Source organism: Channa argus, chromosome 6 (genome assembly GCF_033026475.1).
Source record: "Channa argus isolate prfri chromosome 6, Channa argus male v1.0, whole genome shotgun sequence".
Lineage (NCBI taxonomy): Eukaryota > Metazoa > Chordata > Actinopteri > Anabantiformes > Channidae > Channa > Channa argus.
In genome coordinates, this window is record NC_090202.1 from 1378241 (window position 1) to 1393198 (window position 14958).

The window sequence follows — 14958 nt, forward strand, 5'->3', positions numbered from 1 at the left end:
CTTCATCTAACTCACTCCAGAATTTCTCCTTCTCTTCTAACTCACTTCCTACCTGTGGGGCATAACCACTAACAACTTTGAACATCACCCCTTCAATTTCCAGCTTCAGACTCATCAACCTGTCTGATACTCTTTTCACCTCTAGAACATTCCTCACAAACTCCTCTTTCAGGATAACTCCTACTCCATTTCTCCTCCTATCTGACCCATGGTAGAACAACTTGCTCCTAAGCTTCTAGCCTTGCTACCTTTCCACCTGGTCTCCTGGACACACAGTATGTCCACCTTCCTTTTCTGCATCATGTCAATCAACTCTCTGTCCTTCCCTGTCATAGTACCAACATTCAAAGTCCCTACTGTCAGTCCTACATTCTTAGCTTTCCTCTTCTGCCTACAAACTCACCTTCCTCCTCTCCTTCTTCGACTTCGACCAACAGTAATCCAATTTCACCCTGTACGTCCACAGCACCAGTGCTGTTGCTGGGTAATCAGTTTCTCCGCTGCAATCTGACCTGACTGGCTACTGGCTCTTTGTTTTTGTTTGCCTGTCTTTATCCCACCACTACCAGACGCTGCTCAGATCCCTATCCTGTGCTCTCCGTAGTCCTAGACATAGGACTTTATTACTGCTGACTTCTTTTCAGACGAATGTGTGTTTTGTGGCCTCATTTTGGTGTTGGGTTTGGCCATTTGTTTATCCCTGCCGGTCTGTCCTTGATAAGTCCTTGTTTGGTTATTTGTTTATCCCCGACCTCTGTTTAGTACTCAGTTTTGTTGATTATTCCTGCGCATTGGTCACTGTGTAAGCACACCTTCTGGTTTAATTTCCCACCCGCTTAACCTGCCACTGTGTGCACACCACTTTAAGGTTATTGTTAGTTCATTTTTAGGTCAGCTTTTATATGTGTATACGTTCTGTATATTATCATTAACTATTCCAGATTAGTCCTATGACATTTCATTTTCTGTTTTTACTGGCACTGTTGTTTTCCCCAGCATTAGTTCACGTCTTATATACAGTACATATAGTCTTATATTCAGTTTCCCTAGATCCCCGTTACTCCTGGACCTAGGTTTATTTCTACTGTCTACTTTCTCCAGCCCTGTACAGTTTTCTTTAGCTTGAGTTTAATCCCAGGTCCCAGATAAAATCCATCCGTCTCCTCACTTGGGTCCTTTAACTAACATCCTCAAAGAGTAATGTTGACGTGAAGAACACCATGACGAGGATGAAGATGGGAAAGGCAGTAGGTCCAGATGACATACCAGTGGAGGCATGGATATAAGGAGAGATGGCAGTGGAGTGGGTGACCAGACTATCTAACAACATTTTGTGAGACAATGCTAAAAAAGAGCAGCACAGATGCAATGTTTGCTTTGAGAGTATTGCCACAGAAGGAAAAGGAGAGCGAGAAGTGTTAGTGGATTTGGAGAACTATTAACAGAGTGCTGAGAGAGGACATCTGGTACTACATGAGGATGCCCGGAGTGGTGGGAAGGTGGGTTTGCTTCAAAGATCCTGTTTGCAATGGTGATGGACAGATTGACAGATGAGGTCAATGTGAAGTCTATGTGAACTATGATGTTTGCAGATGACACTGATCTGAAATGAAAGTAGGAGAAGGCTGAGATGAACATGGAGAAGTGGGAGTATGCACTTGAGAAAAGGGGAATAAAAGTCAGTAGGAGCAAGACAGAGTATATGTGAGAGAGGTGGTGGTGGAATAATGCAGTTACAAGCAACAGAGGTGGTGAAGTTGGACGAATTTAAACGGTCATCTGTTTGAAGTAATGACGGATGTGGCAGAGAAGTGAGGAAAACTCCAGACAGGGTGGAGTGGATGGAGAAGAGTGTCAGGCAAATCTGCAAGGATAAAAGGGAAGATGTACAAGATGTATCGCCTGGAGAAAGTGGCAATGAGAAAAAGACGGTAGGCAGAGCTAGACAGTTGAAGATGCCAGTGTTTTCACTGGGAGTGATAAGGAAGGACAGGAATAGAAATTAGTATTAGTATTATAGGGGCAGCGCAGGTTGGACAGTGTTGAGACAAAGTACAAAAGGAGTGATGGGGGTTATATCGAGAGAAGAATGCTGAGGATGGAGTTGAAGGTTAACAGGAGAAGAAGAAGGTTCATACTGAAGATGCTTTTAAAGAAGACACCAGAGGGGCTGTGCTGAGTGAGATGGAACATGAAGAACAAAGCAAAACTGTCACAAAGAAGGGCAAGGGAGGGTAAGACAGAGCTGAGGAGACTGCTTCCAAATCTCAAGGTGAAGCTTGGTTTGTACTTGTGAATAAATCTCTGATTTTGCATAACTACAGACCCCTACAACATACCTGACACGCACCTTCTGTGGCAAAATGGACTGTAGCATCGGTTCAGCGGACATCTGCACTATTTTCTGCCTTGCAGTAATTTCAGAACATCTCTAACCGAACATTATTAGTTTCATTCACTATTGTTTGTGGAACAGCAAGAAAACTCGCCAAAGTGGTGAAGGAGCCATTTATGTCAAACTGGGGAAAAAGCAAATACCCATTGAGTTAAGGCGCATTAATGTCAAACCGGAATGAGCATCAGAGGGGCTGGTCCCTGAAACCACTTCTTTCTGTCTTAGCATGCCTTCCCAGGCATGAGCAGATTTGATTGAAATATGAACCACAATTTAATCAACAATAACAACAGTGTCAACAGCCAAGTCTGCAAGGTTTGGTTTGGTTCAAGCATCTAATCCAACATTCACTATTCAACTCAATCTGCTGATACAGGCCACTGAATTGGGTCTAAAGATAAGAAACCTCCTTGTTGGGCATTTCTCCAACACTTAGATGTAAAAAGACACATTCAGACACGACATTTGTGTAGGACCTGACCATGACTATATGCAATTACATAGAACAGCAAAGCATTCATCACTGTGAACTGTGACTAGAATGCTGCAAGCTTTGTTAAAGCAGGTTTGTATCTGTAGATACTTACACATATGGTACTTGTACATCAACAGTGGAGAACAGTGCAGAAGCTTTACATTAAAAGGCCTTTGTGTCACAATGAAGTTGATGGTGCAATTTGGGTCTGGCTCAAAGCCAAAACAGCCTTCTCACAGAGCATCAGCTGTCTAAGGAGAACCAATTAAAAATGTTGAAAAATGGCTGCAGGTGCAGGCAGATCTCTTGAGAACTCATTTGGCAAGACCCCGTCCTCTCCACTGTGCATGGAAAGCACACTGTGTTGGTCCTGTAGTAGTGAATGTGTATGAAGGCCAAACTATCAACAGCCCTTTGAGTTTTCCCGCCTTCCTTAGCCGCCTTTGCCCTTTCCCTGACCTAGGTGTGGTGACCATTTGGCTTGTTTCATCTACAATGCCTCTCTCCAAGTCATCTAATGTGAATGAGTTGGTTTGCTAAATGTAATTGGACTGATAATTCCAGTTTTCCCTGTCAAACTGCACACATTTGTAAATACAATGTCTTAATGTTTGGAACTAAGATGGCAGCTGGTGTTATTCCCACTCTCCTGCTGTAGTTGTAAGGTTTTGTTAAACATGGATTTGCTATAGTGTGGATGTTTGTCCTCTGTGTCCTTTTCCTTTACATAAAGAAGAGGATAATATCCCAGTCATTGATATGGTCTCAGAAATCTGAAACACAGTATTCAACTATTTTAATCAACCCCTTCTTAAGCACCATACTGCAGTAGCCTTCATCAGTTGATTGCAGGGCCCGGCTGTCTGCCGCAGATCTTACTCAGTGGGCCCCTTTGCTGGAGCAATTACATCCAGTCCCCAATGAACCCCCACACACTCCTCCCCATCAACTCTTCCCTCTCTTCCTGCACCAAGGAATATTTGCTAAGGAATATTTAACTTTAGCCTGTGAGGCTTCCCAATCATCTCGTTCCACTCATACACTCCAATCAGCCTCATGTTAACACCTGATTCTACCTGCTATTAACAAAGCACATTATTGATGTGGCCCAATCAGCCGGCACAGGAGTGAGCTCTTCAAAGACTATTGAGGCTTTGCTAAATACAGGTACAAACCATTCTTACTGATAGAAGAGGTGCAAACTGTTCTCTTTAGTTGTGTCAGACAAGATTTCAAAGCTTGCGTGAATGATTTGTTTCATACCAACAAGTGATAGCAGTGTTTAAAAGATGACAAAAGCCCTTTATAAACAGTTACGGCATCATGTTGTGTTAAGTTTAAGGCACCTTTTGTTATTTAAAACAGTAATGGAAAATGAATGTGTGTATTGATTACTTTTGCTGGTTTGGCACATTTACAACATGATTTAGAGTCAAAGAACATTGATGATGTTGATGATTATGGTCATAGGTTTGGTTTCCTGCAGCAAAGGGTTTGAATGACAAAATGCTGGAAAGGACACCACAGAGACTCCTGGTTTCTCCGGGCTACAGCGTGGAGCCGAGGGAGGTGGCTGGTTAGGGTTGGAGTCAGGTTAATGTAAGCATTACAACACATGACTGATACAAAAAGTACTTGATCAACGTCTTTGGCTGCTTACATCCACCTGCTTGGACGTCATAGTAGTCCTTTGTGAGCCCTACTTCTCTTAAAGCCATGGATGAATTACAGTCGGACGCATGGATGAGCGTTTCTGAACTTATTGTTCATGTTTCCTGTTTAAAAGGACATTAAACAAAAAAACAGAAAATGTATAAAATTAGTATGTGTGATTGTTTTGGACTTTTCACACACAGGAAACGTCACTTATCTAGTCGTTGTTCCACAAAATGCATATGAAGCAAATGGAAATTCAGCAGTTCCACCGATATTGAGACATAATCTGTAAAGTTTATTTTGAACTAATTTCCCTTTTAAACTGTGTATTTGTGTTAATGTTGACTCCCATTAGCCACAGCTTCAATGTAACAAATTGCCTGTAGAATTTACATTGATTATCTGGCAAAAGAGTTGCCAATAAAGTCTTATTGGAACTGGATGCATTTTACAGGGTTTTATTGTTTTTTAAATTAAAGCAATGTATTGTTCTCTGACAGAAAAACAATAATTAATTGTAATCTAGTTTACAACTTTATCTTTTATTCTATAATAATCACAGAAATTACCTGGCAACTAAAGTTGATATGTTGTTGAAAAATGTAATTACATGCAATTTTTGCTTTTTACATTAGCAGCTCTTACAATACATATTCCAGTGTTTTAACCCTTTTATTAAAAGCAAATAGTTTTACATAGCTTTGAGAACCTAAGATAAAAGAGTCCTCATCCTTTGTACAGTATATGACTAATGCTCTAAGCCATTTAAGTCCACATCCCTGAAGAGAAAAGAGACGGACAGATCGACTGTTGTCTTCGTCTCATGCACTTTCCTACTTCTCATACTGACCCACTTTGCCATCTTGGGGCCACTGGTTGTATTGGTTGCAATGAAATATCTGAAAACCACAAAATTACATGAAAAAAAGTTAATGACAAAACTGATCACAGTTATTCTACATGAGAGCAAAATCCATATGGTTGTACAAGACAAACTAATCACTCTATTCAAGATGAAGCAGGAAGTAGCTCTGCAATACAGTGACTAATACAGTGGAAATGTTAAAGGGATAATTTGAAATTCTTGTCACAGGATTGTATGAGTTACTAACCAGTAGTGACCAGTTTTATCCACCTTAGCTCTGGATAATTTCGGCTTGGAAGGAACAGGAGCATCAAACAATGGCACCCACATACCATTGTTAGTGCTCATGGTTCAAATGTTCTTCAGCAGCTGCTGCTGCTGTTTTTGACGTGGAGATGTTGGGAATTCTCTAACAAAATTACTTCTTTATAAAACTGGTCTAGGTCCCCTGATGTTATCCCGACGAACACCCCCACCCATATATAAATGTTAGTGCAAACCTTATCCAAATGTTCAAACAAGTCCATTTCTGACCAATTCATTGCTCAGATTGGATGCATTTCTGCATAACTACTTCCAAAAGCTTTGCCTTGTCATTGTTGTACAAAGACGTAGTTCTGCAGTGGGATAACCGGAGCTTTTGGGTGAATAACTGCCAACTTACATTTACCCTCAACAGAAATCACAGTAAATAGATTTTTACTCCCTGAATGAGCAGAGTTTTAGTGTTTCTCTCTATTTTAAAATATCTGTCACATATTTTATAAATGTTTCCATTTTGGAGTTGGATTTTGATTGTTTTTTTTATTTTTATTATTGGGTAAATTTGACCTGAACGACGTCTCTGTTTTCAGTATGTGAAGTGTGGACACAGGTCGGAGGCTGTGGAGTCACTGTCATGTTAACTAAACCAGCGACAGTGTGACGCTGAACAGTTTAACTTCAACCGCTGCTTCATCTCCTCAAAGCTACAAAGTAAAACACGAACGGAGTTAGTTTGGACTCACCGGCCCGTGGACTGGTGGACTCAGACTCTGGCTGGTGTCTGCTACTGCTCCTCAAAAGTATGGAGTTATTTACACACAGTGTTAGCGTAACTAGTCTTTGCCCTGTTTCTGAGAAACCTGCAGTGTTGCTGCACAGCTTAGTTAAAAGAATGGGAAATTACAGTCACTCACAAATAAGACCATTTGGTTCTCACCAAAGAAATAACTGTTGCTCCTCTGCTTCGCTCAGCAAATGCTCTTGTTCCATATTCAAATCAACAGTATTCAGCTGTAATGTGCATCACCTACAGTCAAGATACAAGATGTTACTGTGGAAAACTGCTTAGCTGTAATAGGTTTTTACACATGATTTGCAATATACAGTTAAACTTTGTAAAACGACTTTGTAACAGTGTTGGAATCATTTGACCCTTTATTTCTTATTAGTTCATCAGAATGAGCCAGTTAAAGTCTTAAATGGTAGGAACATGAAAAGCTAGTGACTCAGAGAAGACGCAGAGCTCAAATACAACCCAGACACAGAGTCAGAGCAGGTTTGATCAAATTATGTGTTTCTGCTCCAGCTATTGAATCTGCAAAGTAGAAATTCACTTCAATTTAATTCATGTAAGTCAAATGTGAGGAGTAAATGACAGACACAAGCGTAAATGATGTGGTTTCATATGTGTTTGTCATCTTTCCATAAATCCTAAAAGTTTACATTTTAGTAACCTAATCAGTGGATGAATGATGTTACGATGGCTGAAGGCTGTAGGACAAACCGTTTAAACCATTTATTTATTTTTAAGTGAAAAGAAGTGGTATGACAGTTGATCATAATCCATAATAAAAATCTGCAGTAACACAGTAATTAAAAGGCAAAATAAATGTAACTAAACAGTTACAGTTACTGAGAAAAGAATACAAATAAATTACTGTTACTAACCAGAATGTGAAGGTTGTTACATCTGATTTTTTTTTTCCTTTTTTCCTTTCCCATCCTTTCCTACTTTGCATCTTTTCACTGTGCAGGAACGTCGTCTTTGACAGTTTTCTGCACGACAGTCAACAAAGACACTGGAACAAACTTAGGTTAGGTTTTTTCGACCCACAGAGAACTGGTTTGATTCTCATTCACAAAGCAAGTGCTGAGCATTCGGACAAAAAAATAAGGTTCACAACTTTGAAATCGAATTTCCAGTGTCAACGTGAACCATTCAGATCCATCCGCAAGCAACAACTTCTATGTTCTTGCACCATAGCGGCCAAGAAGAATATCGGGAGGTAAAAGAGACTGAATTCTTTCTTTGAAACACTGTAACTTTGATAGAATCTTGCTCCAATTGGCTTAAGAAATTATAAATGAGCCTCAGCTAAACTTTGTGTGTATTTGTGTATTTGTATTTGTGTATTTTTGTGTGTGTAAGTGTATTTTTTCTATTAAATGAGGGCTGTAATGTGTGGCCCTCATTTCTTACACTGTAGTCATTTTGCAGGTGGAAACATTTGTGGACACTGTGGAAAGCAGCAAAGGTTTAATGACAACAATCAGGTTGAAAGATCCCAAACTATTCCTCTAACCCCTCCCTCCTCCTGGTTGAGCATAAAGAGATGTCCCATCAATTAGCTATGTTTGAAAAGCTGGTGTTGCCCTGAATATTGATGAGTCAGGAGGATGGGAGGACATTTTGCTATCATACATCAGCGGGTGGAAATGCTGTCATCAGCAACATTATGATATATGCAGCACCGTGATGACCAAAGCTGGTGCCCATATCACAGCAAACAGCATTAAATTCTGGTACTGTTAGATTTCAAAAGATTCCAAACCTGCTCACTGGCTGGTTTGGGTATTTTAACATCAGACAACCCAGTTTTTTTTTTTTTCCCATCTGCCAGTCAGCAGATAATGTCTGCGGATTCTACAATATCACATCATCTTTATATGAAAGACTTTTATTAAAACAAATTCAAGTGAGAATTTCACTAAATGTTATAGAACATTACAGGTAAACTTATTCAAACTAATTTAATTCACTGAAACGTCGTGTTGACATGAACATTTTTATTTCCTGTAACCTGTATCTTTTTCACTAGTCTACAGGTGGATGTGGAGGTGGAGTTGGGGTTTAAATTAACAACCTGTCGAAGGTGTTTGTTTAAAAGATCTGAAAAGAACCTTATGTATAAAATCTGATGAGCTGATTTTCAAAAATCTTGTCACAGTGTTTAGAAAACTACTAGTTAGAATGATGCTGTTTTAACACAGAAGCTTCGACTTGCTTCCCTGAAACACACATCAAGTCACCTGAACTATGAAAATACATCATTGTCTTATAATAAGAAACAGCTAAACTGCTGGACTATGTTCTTGTGGGAAATGTAATCATTTACATTACATTTAGTCATCTAGCAGACGCTTTTATCCTAAGCAACTTACAAGTGAGGTACCAGGCAACAAGGTGCGGTGCTGGGACCACCAGATGCAGCGGACGGGAGGGATTGTACGCCTGAATGAGGGAGTTAAGGTGATCAGAGACAGAGCTTTGAACCTGATGTAGGCAATTACAGGAAGCCAGTGTAGAGATCGCGTTCAAATGATATTTGTTTAATAAATGATGCGAAAGGCTGGGGGTTGTACAAACCTGCCCATTCAACCTGAGGGGTCATGTGCTCCCTTATGTTCAGTGTAATGTAAAACAAGGTCTAAGGTTTGAATAACTAATGCCAGCTCCTAACAGGCCCTGAAATAGACTGGAGACCTATCCAAGCCCCCCTGCTACCACAATTAGGACAAGCAGTAACAGATAATGAAACATTTATGACTTTAAGAAACTTGCAAATTACCAAGAGCTTCATAGTTTTCCTATTTACAGTACTTTAAAAAAAAACCATAGCAGGTTTAGCTGGTGTGAAGATGCATTCATTTTGAAAAGGAACATGCTGGTAGTAGAGCAGAGACCTGAGCCGCAGGATCTCAGGTAAGATCCTACTGTGGCTCAGTGATGACAGCCAGTGTAACGTCATCTCTTTGTAAGAAGCAGTCAACCAGGGACAGGGCACAGCAGGCACATGTTACCCTGTAGCTTGGTCGTGTTTTATTTTGTCCTGTAAAGATGTACATGGGCTAGAACACTTTGGGAGGGATGTTGGATTCCTTGGGTGAATTTTTAATTCCAAGCTCTGTAATTTCACTTAGAAACTCAAGGAAATCTATAATAAAATAACACACTAACAATTACAAGTTGTATGTTTTGCATATTGACATTATATCCAAACAACTGTATGCAGGGATTTGTAAATGTGTCTGTAAATTTAAAGTTTACATTTTATGACAAATTTAAACTTTTTTCAACACTGCCATGAAAATGGGAACAAATTGTATGCATGACAACCTGGTACAAAGAGCAGTACTGCACACGTGCACAAAGTAATTGGTACATTTTTCTCTCTTAGCCTGAGCCACACTGTGATATTTTTCTAACCATAACCTTATTGCTGTCAGCCGCAATACCATAAAATGGATCATTTCTATAATTTGCTAAATTATAAGTATTTCCAGCAATGTCCATACAGACAGATTAGTGGTGTAGAAACTTAAATTGTAGCAGAAAAGGGATCTAATCATTTTGAGTTTCTTTAAATATTTATCATTATATTTATTATACTATTTGTTTTTCCACCAAACAGTTTCATTCTCATGTCAGTTATCTAATTTGGAGAACAAATAATTTACTGAAAGGGCAAATCTTTTTCCCACTTAGCTAAATGGAATGTTTGATTAAGGATGTATTGAGCCTAGAGAAGAGATCCTCTCTAAAACACATGCACTGAAGCTGCAAGATTCATTTCTGCAGGTACTATGCATATTTCTTTATTCTCATTTACCTTAGTTCAACACTGCAAAAATGGCTCTGTTTCATATCAGAGGTTTGGCTGTTACAATAATGCTGCTCTCTCTGTGCAGTACAGGGCTGAGGTTTCACTAATAACAGGGAACAGCTACCTGGACGACGTGTTTTTTACTCTCTACACATGCATTTAGAAAAGAAACACCCCTCTACTAAGGGGCTCATTAATTCAGATTATGCAATGCAGGAAGTGGGCACCATGTAAACGAAGAGCAAGGGGGTTTGGGAGAGCCAACTACTTTTAGTGCTAGTTTTTCAATCAGGAGCAGATCAGTTAAAAGAGATGTTAATTAAGTCATTTCAATCATGAATTTGATATAGTGTGCACCATAAGACTAGTGACTGGGACACAGAGTAGTGAGCTCCATACAGCACAACCCCTGCGACTTCCATCTAGTCCTGTGACTCTCTGCTGTCTGTCTGTGTTATTGTCCTGTGGCTCTGCCCCTTTTCCTTCCGTCAGTCCAAGATCACTCTGTGGCACCAACTGGGCACTGGCGTCCAATGAGGCTCAATTAGCAACATCTGGTGTGGTAGTTGCTATAGGAACCAAACATCCATAAACTAATTTCCGCCTCAGTTGTTACCTAAACCAAACACATTTCAGGTTGTTAATGATGAGTTAATGCTGGTTTTATCTGTCTTAACATTAGCTAACAGTCGATATTGCTGTAACACACATTCTGCACAATATTACACAGTTGTTTGACTTCTTCAAACATTTCAGACATTTTCTCTTCCAAGCATTTTAGAGTCGACCTCATGATACTTGCAGCATTAACTAGAGATGAAGGTGCCTGATGAATGCATGCTTTGCTTTAGTCTGCGTCTATGTGTTATTCAAAATCACCTGAAAAAGGACAGTGTGACTCTGTGGAAAACAGGTGCAGTGATGGTGGAAACTTAGTTGTGCTAATTAGGGACTGTTCCTCCCTGATGATTGACAGCTGAAGGCATTTCTAAAAAGTAACAGTGATGTAGCCATAAGTTTGAAATATTCTCATTTAACATTGTCCCACCTGAAATACCAGCTGAATAGAGATGAACCAGTTTGGGTTAGGGTTAGGGTCCCCGATCCCAACTTGTGTTGACCTCATGCATATATAGGCAACAGTAACGGCTGTGGGATCGAGGCAGCTGCAGTGAGACACTAAGAGGCAGCTCTCTATAGCAGTAACATAAAAAGTAAATGCTCTGCACTGATATAGCTCTTTTCTACCTTCTTGGTACCCAAAGGGCTTTAAACTCCACTTACAGGGGGGCAACTACATTGGGGTTAAGGACACTTCAACATGTGACGGGACGAGCCAGGAATCAAAGGATACGGTTTGACTTTTTGAGTTACGACTTTTTGAAACTCTGCATATTAATCAACATCCTGATAACATGCTGAAACTAGCCTTTATTTTAATATTTTCATATTTTAAGCCCTCCTGTGTGGTCAGAGGGCTCTTCATTTCAAAATAAGGCAAACTGACAAGGTGGATATGTTTAGTGTGTATTTGTCTGTTAATTTACACATGTTAGTCTGTGTGTTTGAAGTTATTGGCTAGAATGAAGAAAGAAAATGCTGAGTCATCACGTGGACCCCAACAAATACACTTTGAATCAAATACCATAAGTAAGACTGTGTCACTATGACTTATAGTAGTTGATTCAAAGTGTAGTGTTGATACGAAGTATTAGTATCTGATACACTACAATTACCCAAAGGTTTACTGTAACCAACTGCTGTGAAAATAACTAAATTAGAGGAAATTTGTTTTTTAAAAAACTGACTGGTTTCAATCAAATTGAAAAGGAGGAAGAGGAAATGAAGGAAAGAAGGGAACAAGGAGTTCCTCATGAGCAGGTCCGTCCATCAGTCTGAAAAGTCCATAAAAATAGTAGCAGAAATCTCAAATCATGGAAAAAACAAGCCAAAATGAACTGGTGGTTAAACCAAACCCTCCGTCCTTCCTCTGTGCAACAACAATGACGGGGGGATGGAACAGTGGGCTGCAGTGTTTTCACCAAAACACAGAAACCTTTAAACCTTTGATTCAGTGTTGTGTTTCCAAACTAGTAAACAGGAGCATTAGATAATACACAAATTAGAATCATAAAGCACCAGCACAGACAGACCCAACATATCTTTACAGAAGACTGTCCATCATCCGTCAGACACATCAGCATTTATCAGTCCGCCCATGACTCCTGTTTGACATACAAGACAAGTGCAATTCGTCATTGTCATGGCAACGGCCTTTGTAACGAGACAGCCCAGACCCAGAGCAGCCTATGAGGCCTATCAGTGTGTCCTGGATTCTTTTGTTCCTCTGAACCACAGGCAGATAAGATTATCCCCTGACAACCTCAGGTCAGCCAACCACACACCAAAGCCAGATGGAGATGGTGGCACAGTCAAAAAAGATGTGATGTGACTTTTTGAACATCTGGATTTTATTGCAGTGTTTCCAATGGGCAATTTTGTTTCCTCCTACGTGTCCACCGTTCTGTGCAGACACCTGCATAACAAATCATAGACAACAGAAACTTCCTACATCACAGGATTTAAATCGCCGCTGTGATGCTCAAAGCAGCACGGTGTGTGCTGAGAAGAGAGGGAGAGTAAATTCGAAGAAGCTGCAGTCCAAATCATAATTACAGTTCTAAACATAGTCATTCTTTGCCCTTTGGAGACTCTAAACTGCTGCTCTTAAGAGGTAGAAGGAGTAAACAATACCCTAAAAAGAAAATACCAGCTTTTTTCTGCAAGGCCAAATAATAGTCCCTGTATCATCCCCAAATCTGGTGGTCTTGAAGAATGGATGAGAAGTAAGAAGGGGAGATGGCACAGGAAATGAAAGAAAGGGAAGCAAGAGGGAAGACGGATAGATCCAGATGAGGTAACATTATTTATTTAAAGCTGTAATTAATAAGAGCCGCTTTATCATCCTCCCCCTCCTGTGATGACTTTAATTTTTAATGCTACTCATGGGGGCAAAAAATGGGAAAATGTAATGTGTTTCCCATAATGGGTGATATAGTCAGTGACACAACTTATGAAATGAGATCCTCCGAGAAGTTTACAAAGATGAGATAGTGAAGGTTTTCTTTTTTTACTTACAGCTGCCTGTGATAACAGATTCCATTCCACGCCTCTGTGCAGCACGGCAACTGAAACTGTCAAGGCTTTTGTGAGGCTGGATAAAAGCTGGAGTGATGCTGCTTTACTCTGTCTTATTGACATTCCTCCCACCGGTAAGACAAACAGCTGACAGCTAGTGGTGTGTTAGATTTTCCTGTCCCTCCAATAGAGCAACACTATGAACTACACCAACAACTGGAGTCAAGACGCTTTTAAACCGGAATTTCATCTGACTAAAAGGGTTTGACAAATATTATCGCTTCTAGATTTAAGACCTTTGTGGGTAAAAATCCATTTTTTAATTGCTCCAGAACCTTTGAAGCAGCCGTCCACTGAAAGGACATTTACAGTTTTGCCAAAGGAATAATTGTTGAGCAGTCAAACGTTTTTTTTTTCTTGTTTGCATAGTTCAATATGCGTTTTTGTGTTCTCACCTGTCTAACTCAACATCTGAAATCTCTCCCCGTTTTCCCCTTTGGGCAGTGTTGTATGTACTTTAAGATGCCTTAACTGATTTTGACCTTGCTTCTTTTGGTTCTAGTTTGGGTAGAACATGTACATAAATGCCACTGAACTTCCCTCTGACTTGTCTACATTAAAATTTCTCTCTACTTCTGGCCGAAAAAAACTCCTCCAGATGACGTCACTTGAAAGGAGCCCTCAGTTCGGATTATGTGATCTTTTTGCTCACACTATGGAATTTGTAAACATGGGCAGCCTGCTTTTTCAGAGCTCCTCCGGATGACATCATCTAATCTCCTAATGATGAAAAACTCCTCCAGGTGATGTCATCTGGAGGAGTTTTTCAGCTAGAAGCAGAGAAATATTTATATATAATATAGAGAAGTCAGAGGCAAGTTTAATAGCATGTGCCATTGAAAGCAGGTTGGAAATTGGTGAAGTTGCCCTTGATAAATAACTCAACTTATATATGAAGAGAAGCCTACACAATATTTAAGCAATGTAAGAAAAGTTCAATTGTGCTAACTAATCATTTTTATTTAGAAATAACCTAATAAAACTGCAAATTTCTTCATTCACAAAGCTTGTGAAGATCCCTGCAGCCATTATTACATCCTGGATCTGTGTGTTCTTCTAGAACCTTTCATTTTATTTAAACTGAAATCATACAAATGTAAGGCTGCTACATTTTTAATCAACCTTACGTTTTCGGCTCTAAACAGGAAGTCGTAGTTCCTAGTAAGGTAGAGTTTTTTGGTGGAAGCTAAACAGGCATTAGATGGACCTGCGAGCACCTTAACTCCTTCAGTATAGTACCTGCAGTAAATGTAGGCCAGAGGCAGCAGGTGCTCTCTTGCTCGCTCTTGCTCGTGGGAAAATAAATGATGGATAATTACTTTTGTGACAGTGTGGCAATTGAATTATCGCTAGCAAAACAACATAACAGATTTGTTATGCTCCAGCGAGCAGTAACACACCAATCATAATCAGCAGCTGAGAAGGCACCGAGAAATCTGCATAGGACTCAAACGCAATTCAATTCCCCATTCCAACTTTCTGTTCACTAAACATATTAAAG